The sequence below is a fragment of the Urtica dioica genome, chromosome 5, assembly GCF_054948205.1.
Source record: "Urtica dioica subsp. dioica isolate 48M chromosome 5, U.dioica_male_clone48M_v1_H2, whole genome shotgun sequence".
Taxonomy (NCBI): Eukaryota; Viridiplantae; Streptophyta; class Magnoliopsida; order Rosales; family Urticaceae; genus Urtica; species Urtica dioica.
Window position 1 is genome coordinate 38,805,395 of NC_142760.1, and position 7,172 is coordinate 38,812,566.

Consider the following 7,172-nt stretch of genomic DNA (forward strand, 5'->3'; position numbering starts at 1 on the left):
GGCGTCGGCTTTCAATGTCGGCCAGTAGAGTCATTGTCGGATAATCTTCTGCGCTAGTGCCTCGCATCCGATGTGACTTCCGCATATCCCTTCGTGGATCTCTTTGAGAATGTATTCGGCTTCATCTTCGTCCAGACATTTGAGGAGAGCCTGGGAAAATCCTCTCTTGTAAAGATTTTGGTCTTCTAGGAAATATCGAGCAGCTCTGAATTTCAAGCTTCTGGCCTCATTTTTATCCTTGGGCAGAGCTCCATGCTGCAAATACTCCCTAATCGGAGTTTTTCATGACTTTCGTTGGTCGACCTGAAACACGAGAGGGCTCTGCTCGATGCTAGGCTGCCCAACTTTGATTACTGGGATTGACTCCGAGTCGGATCCTTGGGTGGTTAACTTCGCTAATGCATCAGCCTCTTCATTCATAGCTCTGGGGACTTGGGTGATTTCGCAGAGTTCGAATTCGTTTGCCAGATTTCTGGCTTTCTCGGCATATAGCGACATTTTTTCGCCTTTTGCCTTGTCTCCTTCTGGACTGGACAGCGTAATCCCGACTCCGGACCCTTTTTCGTTGGCTGCTCCATCTACGTACATTTCCCAAATCGGGAAATCAATCGGTCTGTACGTGAATTCTGCAATGAAATAAGCTACTGCTTGTCCTTTGATTGCTGGTCGGGGGATGAAGCGTATATTGTATTGTGTCAGCTCGATCGACCATTTCATTAATCTTCCGGACACATCGGGTTTTTGCAACACTTGGCGGAGCGGGAAATTGGTAAGGACTGTAATCGGATGCGCGAGGAAATAGTGTTTCAGCTTCCGAGATGCGGTGATGAGGGCGAAGGCTAGCTTCTCGAGTTCCGGGTATCTTTCTTCCGCCTCGTTGAGGCGTCGCGAAGTATAATAAACCGGGACCTGGGTTTTTCCCTCGTTTTTTATTAATGTCGAGCTGACTGCGTGCTCCGATACGGCTAAGTAAATTTCCAGGGGCTCTCCTTCTTGTACTTTTCTTAAAGTGGGAGGCCATGCCAAGTGCTCCTTCAGAGACTCGAAACTCTCATTGCATTGCTTGGTCCATTCAAATTCTTTGGAGCCTCTGAGCACATTAAAGAAGTGAATGCTCCGATCAGTTGATCTTGAAATAAAACGGCTCAATGCAGCTATGCACCCTGTCAACTTCTGTACTTCTTTTATGTTTCGCGGCGGTGTCATGTTCATTAAGGCGGTGATCTTCTCTGGATTTACTTCGATGCCTCGTTCATGAACGATGAAACCTAAGAATCTTCCTGATTCAAGATATTTTCCAATCTTGAGCTTCTTCTCAGGTTGTTTCGGATCCGGAGTGATCTCCTCAACTTCATCTCCTGGGCCAATTTCTTCTCGACTTGGAAGGCGTGGGTCGAAGTCTGAGTCGATCGTCATTACTTTGTGGACATCTTTGTCCTGACTCTCTTTGAGATAATTTGCATAACAGCTTCTTGCGATAGCCTGAGTTCCTACTACTTCACCTACTCCTTGCTCGGTAGGGAACTTCATCTTCAAATACTCCACCGACGTGATGGCTCCGAGGGATTGCAAAGTTGGCCTGCCAATGATCGCATTGAACGAAGATTTTCCTGGAACTACTACCCATGGAGTGTTAGTTGTTTTACTTCTTGGGTTCTCTCCCACAGTTATTAGGATCGAGATTATTCCCTTCGGCTGGATTGAGTCTCCTGTGAAGCCATAGAGATTTTCAGGGGAAGGAGCTAGTGAGTCTTGCTTAAGACCCATTATTTTGTTGAATGTGTCTTCGTAGAGCACATCAACAGCACTTCCGGTATCCACTAATATTCGGTGTACATTCCTGTTTCCGATAAGAGCTAATATGACTAGTGGATCGTTGTGAGAGAACATTACCCACCGAGCATCTTCTGTTGTAAAGGTGATTGGCTCCGTGCTAGGCTTGGCTATCTTGTTAGGCCTTCGTTCGACTGTAAACAAGATTTGTCGGGATCCCGCGTAGGCCTCTCTTACATAGCTCTTTTGAGCGCTCCTTGAATTTCCTCCCCCATGGGGTCCTCCGACTATGAACGAGATTTCAGCATATGCCTCACCTTTCTGATCCTCTTGATCCCCTTGCTCGGCCTTGAATTTCTTCAATGCTCCTCTTCGGATCAAAGCCTCTATAGCTTCTTTGAGGTTGAAACAATCAGCAGTGCGGTGACCAATATCCGCATGGAAAGCACAGTATTTTGTTTTATCTCTTTTTGAGATCTCTTTCTTGATCGGCCTTGGCTTAGGGAAATCCTCTTTACCCTGTGTAAGACTGAATATCTCCTCTATCGGGTATTGAGTTTATGATACTTATCAAACTTACTGGAAAAAGGCTTCACGGGCCCTGCTCCAGACCGGCTTTTTTTTGGTGGGCGGTTATCCTCAGACTGCCGCTCCCTATGCTCTTCTCGGTAACTCTTTGGTGGCTTTGCTTTTCTTGCCGCCAACCTTGCTTCCTCCGCGTTGATATATTTATGAGCCCTCTTCAGGAAATCGTTGTAGTCTTTTGGACTAGTCTTCTGAAGTGACCACCAGAACTCTGATTCAGTTCGGACGCCGGAGGAGATCCCGAAGAGTTTTAAATCTTCATTCAGATCGTCAACCTGAAGAGCTTGCTCCGAGTAGCGATTAATAAAATCCTTCAATGACTCATCATGGGCTTGTCTCACCGCTAACAGCCTTTCCTTGGGAGTTTTCCCCGAGCTGGAACCGACAAACTGTTCCGTGAATTTTCTGGATAACTGCTTCCAAGATCCTATAGAGTTTGGCTTAAGTTTTCTATACCACCTTTTGGCTGAGCCCGTTAGAGTGATAGAGAACGCCCTGCACATAACTTCTGGTCCTGCTCCTTGCAACAGCATCCAAGAAGAGAAAGTGTCTAGATGGTCTCCTAGGTCGGTCTTTCCATCGTACACGGGGATGCTTGGCATCTTGAAGCGATCGGACAATAGGTGTTCTAACACCCGTGCCGTGAAAGGAGAGACAGCCTCTCCCACTTTTGGGATAGACTCCTTCTGGCCAAGAGCCACTTCTTCAATTCGACGCTCCAATCTTTTGAAATTTGTTTTGTTGGTGCTTGCACTGTCTTCAGTTTCTGAGCTTCCTATGCTATTTCTGAAAGTGTTTGAACGACTTTTATCCATAGCGGGCTGGTACCGATCATGAATCTTTTCCTGACTGGACTGCTCCTTCTCGGACTCAGAGTCGTCTTCCATCCTCTCATACCGATCCTTAGCATGTTTCCGAGGTTTCTTAACCTGCGGATCCTGCCCAACGGGTTCTTTCCCTGATCGGTGTGAGGGTTCTTCATCTGGGATCACCACTGCACTTCGCAGTGTGACTTTCCTTGCCTGCAACCTTCTCTTCAACTCTTTGTTACTTGCCTCTAGGACTGAAAGACGCTCTTGCATCTGCCTGAACTGTTCTTCGAGGCTAGGTTCCGGAAGAAGTTCAGCTATTTCTTCCAAGGTGAGAGGCAAGGTGCAATTATGGTGCTCTATCTCCGTTTCCTGGTTGGAGACAGCGTTAATGGGTGTGGACGAACTAGCCATATTCTTCAGCGTAGTTTCCCCCTCCTTCTAGCGCCAACTGTTGACTTGTAAAACTAGTACAACAATATCTTACGAAAATACACAGACTCCGAGTACGAGGACTCCGAGTACTGATATGATTTAGGCAAGACTTTCTCTTTATATCGACGAATCTAATACAAGAGAGCGGTGTTTACAAGAGGTTCTAAATAGAAGAAAACAAGAAAAGCATTCAGAAGTCTCTGTCCCTTGAAGATCTTTGTTAGTTCCTATTTATACTCGTCTGGGGTTGTTTCATTTATCACATGGTCGTGGGCTCTGACGGTTACTCTAGTGAACGTGGGGTGATCAATCCCACGTTCTAGACGGTTTTTGGGTAACTGCCGCTTTCCTCTCGCAGAGGTGGACGGTTATTACTCTTTGTTTGATTTTGGAACTGTTGAGGTGTGCGTTTTAGGAATTTGAAACATGTTTTCTTTTGGTTTGACTAGTCTTTGACCTACGGTCTTCTCTTCTCTCCGAAGTTCTGATCGGTAGGTTTCGTTCTTATCTTATGAATGGATCGTTCATTTTCAATGGTTAACTCTTAGGTCTATTTTACTTGAGTTCGGTGCTGGATTTTACATGCTGCTCGGGATACCGACTACTATGCCCGGTGTTTGGCCAAATTTTCCAGTAACGATATTAAATTTTTTTTTTTTGTTTTGAGAAAATATTTTAATCTAATTGTAAACTCAAATATACACCCTCTCTCCATCTCGAATCCAATATATTTCTCTCTAATTCAAATACTCCCTCCAATCAAAATCATCTCTTCCTTTCTCTCTCCCACAAATTTCTCTCTAATTTAAGCCCTCCAAAGTCCCCATCAAAAACCACTCATTATCTCTCAACAACTCCCAGACACCATTATCCACCAAAATGAGATTCAAAGTTTCAAACCGATTTCACCGGCAAACAATCTCACACAGTTTTGTATTAGTCTTATAATATGAGACGGTAATCTGTGCAAAATAGTATTATTCGATAAAAGTTAATAGTTTTACGTGAGCGCATCATAAAAAGTAAAACCTACTCTAATAAAACAAGTATAAATAAATGTAAAGACATCCTTGTTAAAAAAAAAAAAAAAAATACTCATGTTTCTTTATTGCCCATCTTTAGCAACACCTGAGACCTACTAAACTAATAAAATTCTGGTTTAGAAATTTAAATATATATATATATATATATATATATATATATATATATATATATATATATATATGACATTGTATCGTGGGCAATCAGCAAATATGGCGTTCCCATCAGTCGCAATTAAAGCTGGCTATATGGGACTTGTGAAACCGTAAAAATTGGTACCAGAAAATCTTGGAACCATTTTTCACGGTATCGAGAATTCCCGGTACCATATTTACGGTTTTTGGATTATCATATTTCCCATATTTATTTTTTAATTTTATTTTAATCATGAATGCATTTAAAAAAAAGATCTTATATTTTCAATTAAAAAAATATAAATTTAAAAATACGGTATTAAATGGTGCTATACAAGGATTCCAGTTCTGTTCCATTTTCTGGATGGTTCTGAGACAAAAGTTTCGGTAGAATATTTCATAATACGATTTTTCCCCATTTTTCTTATAGTATCAATAATACGGGAAATGAGATCCCACAGAATCCTATATGACCAACTTGAGTCGCAATCATGAATTATTTACGTCGCTTCTCTATATACTCGTCTCCGTAGTATTTTATTATTAATAATAAAAAAACTTGTAAGCATTTACCAATAGGATTCTAGATACTAAAAGCATATATAACTTTAGCACACACATAGGTGAGGGTCCAATCAGGCCCGGTCCGATCAAAATCAACTCGTTCTCTCAGCAATTATTTGCCTTAATAAAAAAGCTTGTGAGCACTTATATAGGAATCCTAGAGAATGATTCTAGATGCTAAAGAAAGCACGATTGGTGACGTTGTTCAAATGTCCAATAAAAATAATTTTTTTAAAACAAACCAATCAAGATATTGAAATTATTTATATACTCAAATATGCAACCTCTCTCTTATCAAATTCCACAAATTTCTCTCTACGTATGCGTTGATTTTAATAATCTAAAAGCATGTATAAGCACTTTCCTAGGATTCAAGATACTAAAGTTACAACAGACAAGGTGATAGGTCCAATAAAGATATTTAAATGGCATTAAATACTCAAATATAAACCCTCTATATATCTCCATATCTAATCCCAAAAATATATCTCTAACTCAACTACTCCCAATTCCGATTGAAACCCCCTTATTATGTCAGCAGTTATAATGCCTTGCATATGAGTTGTATTTTAATAATTTATCATAGACTAGGATTCTAGCTAGATACTAAAATAATCACGTTTGCAAATGATTGACGGGTCCGATGAAGATATTTTAAAATTTAAATACTCAGATTACACCCACTCTCTCCAAATCAAATCTCATAACTTTCTCTCTAACCCAACTACTCCCAATTCGGATAAAAATCCACTCATTCTCGATTACTTTTTCTTCACCTTATTTGTTAATAGTTAAATCAATTCATTTTGAATATTATGACCTAAGTAATGATTGTGAATTTCACCATTTTGAATACGACGAATATGCTCTTTCATGATAGGGTCAAATTAACTAATCATTTCAATTAAGTTCAAAAAAATTCCATTGTTCTCTTGATATATTTTCTCATTACGTCCACAAAATGCCAAATTATTTTTTGCTAGACTTTTCACAATGGCTATGATTCTTACTAAGACATTTTTCCAATGTTCTTTCTCTTTATTAAAATTTTCTTGGACATCTTTGTCAATTGTTTTATTCTTAGACAACCCTACTTCAAAATCAAACCAATTAAGCACTCATATTAAGCAAATGTTCATTGGTTGTCTCATGACTCTTCAATTTGTAACTAAGGTGTTTCAAATCTCTAGTTCCTTCATCTCCTAGTTGATTCATCCATTGTTTAATACAAAATTGTTGGCAACAAAAACAATATACTTTGTTAAAATCTTTTGAATAAACCAACCATCTCTTATCATTCTTCTCTCCATTTGATAAAATTCTTACATAATGAGAAATTGCAAAGTGTCTAGAATTTTCATCTTTAGGAAAATTAATATCTATTTCTCTAATTGGACCTTTTTCAATTACTAAAAAATTTTACTTGTCATCTAAATTTTTCCATCTTCCCGGATCGTAAATACGACTCGAGTCTTTATTATTGGTTATTTGATTTTCGTTATCATCTAGTGTATTATGAATTTCTTGTATATTCTCTTCAATTGGATCATTTCTATCGCCTAATACGTCTTCATTTATTTTTTCATTCGATTCTTTACTTGAATTTGCTTGATCTTTTTTATTACACAAAATAAAATTTTCAATCGCTCTTTTTTGTGAATTAACAAAGCTTTCTAGTTTTTTATTTATTTTTTTATTTTTTCATATCCCGATGGATATTTTCTATTCGACATATATAACACTAGTTATTAATATGTTAAAAAAAGACGTAACAGACAAACAAGAAAAACTAATAAAATAAAAAAACTAAACTAAAAGAAACCAAAATAGC